The sequence below is a fragment of the Leptidea sinapis genome, chromosome 45, assembly GCF_905404315.1.
Source record: "Leptidea sinapis chromosome 45, ilLepSina1.1, whole genome shotgun sequence".
Lineage (NCBI taxonomy): Eukaryota > Metazoa > Arthropoda > Insecta > Lepidoptera > Pieridae > Leptidea > Leptidea sinapis.
The window spans coordinates 648,732-654,220 of record NC_066309.1 but is presented as its reverse complement, the minus strand read 5'-3'; positions in this window follow the sequence as shown (position 1 = coordinate 654,220).

Sequence of the window (5,489 nt, the reverse complement as noted above, 5' to 3'; positions counted from 1 at the left end):
ACTTCCGATGAAAAAAATAGTAATCTGACATAGAAACCCAGAGGTCACTACAATGTATGTAATAATATATGTAACAACAATGATGATATTGCATCATTTGTTTTCTCACAATAATCAAGCTGGTCGTGCCCGGGGTCATAATAAGTATGTCGCGACTCAGGCAGGGGCCAGGGCACACACACTACATCCACTTGAAGTGTTGATGTATTTTTATTTGATCGTTAATCATACTAATTACTTACTGAGTCATCACATTGCGTTCATTACGCAGTACGTCACAGAGGCGAAAGTGCTAGAAAGACATGATGATATTATGTTTTTAGCAAGATGAGGGTCACTTGATGGTATGTGATCACTGCAGCCGATACTCTCTCTTTTCCTCTAACTGAAAACCTTAAACTGTAACTCAGGATAATAGTTTTTTGATTTTTTTTTGGACTTGATTATAAAATAAGTTCATTTTTCCGAAAATGACTTACTGTTCTTACATTTTTCAAAAGGATACAATTTTTATTTGTTTTAGTTAAAAAAAAAATAAAGAATTTTTAGTGTCCGATACTGTTACTGGAGTACAATAATACTTTCATTCTCACTTCTTGAAATCAGTTTTAGTTCCTAAAGCCTTACCTATCTCCAAATCTGACCATTGAACAAGATTTTACTGACAATGTCATGACTACCTACTAAGTTATTTATGCCCTTTCACATAACCTATCTAAACATATTCCGTCTAAATCGGTTTAGTCATTTCTGAGATTCGCTCGAAACATAACAAAATTCTCATTGGAATAATTCGAAAAAGATAATTTAACCAGCTACGACGCCCTAAAAACCAAATCACAAATAGCACCCGCACAATACCTCCTGCTTGGCAAAAGAAGATGTCATATTAAAAAAAAACACTTTATTTATATTTATTTGTATGGATTTATATCCATACTTATGTAATAGTTAATTTTTAATAAATTTAAACCAAAAATCTTCGCTCACTTCAGCTTCGTCCAAACTCACCTCCAACCGCCGAGCGACGCCTACACGCCTCGCCTCCGCACAGTTGAGGAACACCACGTGCCCAGACGGTGGAATGGCATTAAGTGAGTGGTGTGTGGTGCTAAAGGGAATCGGGCGGCAGGGTTAACAAAGAAAGAAAGAAAAATCATTGATTCTCTTAGGTCAAAATGCTACTTATAAATGACAAAGATTATAAGAAAGATCCCTGAAAACAGAAGCGACCAGCACCACAAAACGTACTACGGACGTAGTACCTTCGTACCACACAAAACGTACGACGTAAACGTAGTTTTTCTATTTTTTACTTTCTAGTGTCATTATTCAGGTAAACTTTAAGATTTCGTTGCTTGTTATTGTCATATTTTAAATAATATTTTTTTTAAGTAGCTATAGGTATGCTAACAATAGGTTTATCCCATATTTCACGTTCTTATGAAACACTGAAATATCGTGAAAAATTATTGTTTGCTATGAACGACAGGTAGACTAATAAGACCCACTTAGCGGCAAACGGGTTAAAAATAAATAATATATAATCAATCTCAATGAAAACTCCTAAAAAGCAGTAGGTACATTAACCATAATAACATCATCCGTAACAACGTAAACAAAAATATTCCAAGAGAATGTCCATTAAATGATAACTCCTGGGCCAAACTATGTCAAAGTTTTATTTATATATTACTTATATATATGTATTAACGATAAAATTTGTGCATCGCCAAGACGCCCGTATTTTTTGTTTCTGCTATGGACTGTGACCAAGGTAGTTATCTAAATGCATATTGTATTTTAACTAAGTTTATTACGAATTTAATTATTATAATAATTTATATGCGCAGGTAATGCGCAGCCCGTGACTAGCGGGGGCATTCTTGACAAGCAAGTGACAAGTGTCAATTCTTTTGACATAAGACAACATTTCGTATACAAACAATTCGTTCAGAAAGTCTATGACTGCCATGACCAAAAACAGCTTAAAATCATCTGGTCGCTACTCCCATAAAAAATGTTATGTTATGTTTGCACGCAGGTTACACGGTTACTGAGTAAATATCAGCCACCGAATTGTACCGACAAGTACTGATAACAGTCACACGGTCGGCAGCTGTCATCACGCCATGCTAACGATTAAAGAAATTATCAGTTTGAATTCAAAATAATTCCAATATTAAATAAGGGCTGCGACTTAGAGCGAGGTGGTCACAGAGGACGACTTTTGTACTTCAAGAGAGATTTAGAGAAGACATTAGCCCTATTTGCGGCCTCTATCAAAATTGTTTTAAGCACTTTTTGAAGTAAGTACTCTTGTACTTCGTAAAATTATTTTGATCTAGGGCTAAAAACCATGGCGAAAAGATTCGAGAACGTTTGTCTGGAGAAATAGCCATTAATATGGAAATATTAAAGAGGAATCTTTACTCTCACACGTGGCAAATTTTCATGATTATGTTCGCTTGATCTCAAAATGTATAATTGGCTTTATGCAAAATATATCGTAAATAAACAAACAAAATTCTTTATTTCAACCAACAACGTATCATAATATTATGATTATCAAAGTAACTTAAAACCTAGTTAGTACAAGATACGTTAAAATCTAAACCTTCCTAAGCTAGGACAGGACCGGCTTGTCAGTACATGTATCATACGGCAGGGGTGCTACGAGAGATTACCTCCGCGTGTGCTAAAGGGCCTTCAGTCCGAGGTGGAATGTTCTATTCTCCCGGAATGAAGACTACTGGCCGGTGCATCCTGGGTATCTGTCAGTGAATTTCTGTAGAAATATGGTCTATTGTTGGCTGATGGCTAAGAATCTCTCAAAAACCCAATCCAAGGTGTCATACATACCGTGCCGATGGATGCGTGGCTGAGGGGTTGTTCAGTCTTAAACGGTGTCTCTCCGAAACCGGGGCGAATCGGAGTAGTACCCAGCCCTTCCGGCGGCATGCGGGGCTCTGCTGTCCGTGACTTTCCTTTCCCTAGCTACTCGTGGGACTTATATGGACCAAAACAAACAAAAAAACTTAAACCCATTAGTCTCCTCCTGGGAAGAATATTCCCAGGATGGAATAGTAGACGCTTTGGAGAGGGCTTTGCTGTCCTCTCCACCCGCGTCACACTCGAATGTCGAGGAGCCGAGACAGATGGTAGAGGAAAGTGCATCAAGCGCTTCCGAATTGCCCCAACCGACGGCCCAGACTGATGAGGCTCCCAAGAGGGTTCGAAACCGCTTGGGAGGTGCCGCTAGGAAGAGGTACAAGAAACTGATCGCTGGGGTAGGAGCCGAAGAGGCCCTCGCCCTATGCAGGAAGCCATGGGACCAAATCCTAAAGGAGAGGCCTACCCCTGAACTGAAAGCGCTAAAGCGCGCACGCTCTGAAGAAGACTCTCCCAAGTTGCAACCTCGCAAAACGAGTAGGTTGATTCCTCAGACCGAGCAAGCTGGTGTCATTAAACCCAGCTATAAGGACACAGTAGGTTCCACACGATTAGGGATCCGTAATTCGGACGCTATGAGTGAGGAACAGATGAAACTTGTCCACCGAGCCCTAATCCTGGCCATTTCTAAAATGACCACAAAGGGCACGGGACCTAAGTTTCTGGGTTTCTCACACAGGCCAGGCTGGATTTTGATCACGTGCGCTAATCAAAAACGTCAAGACTGGCTAGTGGGAGAAGTTCCCAATTTAAAACCGTGGCCTGAGGCGCAGCTCTCCATTATGGACGAGAAAGAACTGCCAAAACCTCAAACCTAGCCTTGATCTAGCCGTGTCGGCTCTGACGCAAGGTATTATAGATGCCTATGAAACGAGCTGTCCACTAGAAACAAAGACCTCGAATCGAGAAGTACCGTGGTGGAACTCTAAGCTTGAAAACCTTAGAAAGAAAACCCGAATATTATTCAACAAGGCTAAAAACACCAAAAAGGTCAGTTTACACAAAAGCCTTGACGGAATACAATAAAGAAATAAGGAGGGCCCGCAGAGCATCATGGAGGAAGCTATGTGAGGACGTCATGAGTACGACTCAAGGTGCAAGACTTCATAAAATGCTCTCGAAAACACGCCCGAACCAACTGGGACTTCTGTAAAGACCAGATGGGACCTTCACATCCGATGAGAAGGAAACCTTGGAACTTCTAGTCTCAACCCATTTCCCTGGAGCGCTCAATCTTGAGGTTGAAGAAATTAAGGCGAGTACACCATATAGAACTCGTAGGGAGGACTGGTGTATGTCCGCCAAAGTAATAAGACCGGCACAGGTGAAATGGGCAATTAAATCGTTCCAACCCAACCCTATAAAGCAAGTGGGGAGGATGGCATCCTTCCTATCTTCCTGCAGAAAGGAATTGACATTCTCCTTCCACATTTACTCAGGATCTACAGAGCGAGTTTTGCATGTGGACACATCCCAGAACAGTGGACTAAGGTCAAGGTACTGTTTATTCCAAAGGCTGGCAGAAAGGACTACTCAATTCCAAAATCCTTCAGACCAATCAGCCTTACCTCATCCTTATTGAAAGGTATGGAGAAGGTGATAGACAGGTACATCAGAGATAAGGTTTTACCTAATAACCCCATCCACCGTACTCAACATGCCTATTGTAGAGGTAGATCTACTGAAACCGCCCTATTACAAGTCGTAGACAGGGTAGAAAGGGCACTTGAGGACAAACAAATTGCGCTTTGCGCCTTCCTAGACATTGAAGGAGCTTTTGATAAAACACCCATAAAGGTCTTAGTTAAGGCTTTAGCCGATAAAATGGCTGACTCTACCACGGTCAAATGGGTTGAGTCGATGCTCTCAAGTAGGAGTGTTAGATTGAGGCTACATGGTGTCTCTCTTGATGTAATGACCACAAAAGGATGTCCACAAGGAGGCGTCATTTCGCCTCTACTATGGACCCTTGTCATTGATGGGCTTCTCTATAAGATGGATGAACTTCGAATTGACACTCAAGGTTATGCTGATGACCTAGTGATAATGATTCGAGGCGACAGCCAAAGTACCATCTCGTACCTTATACAAAAAGCGCTTAACATAATATCCAAATGGTGCCAAGAAAATGAACTGGCGGTTAATGCTGACAAAACTGTCCTGGTTCCTTTCACAAGGAAGCGGAAGTTGGAAGGCCTCATATCTCCGCGACTGAATAATAGATCTATACCGTTTTCCGACAAGGTAAATTATCTGGGACTTACTTTAGACCAGAAACTTACCTGGAATAGTCAAGTGGACGGTATTGTGCAAAAGGCAAAATTTGCCTTAAGTAGTTGTAGTCGTCTTGTCGGCCAAAAATGGGGTCTAAAGCCCAACATGGCCCTTTGGCTGTACACAGCCATTGTAAGACCACTTATGTCATATGGCTCTGTGGTCTGGTGCAGAAAAATTGCCCAAAAGACCGTTATTGCCAAATTAGGAAGCCTTCAAAGAACTGCATGCGCGATAACAACAGGAGCCATGACGTCCACGCC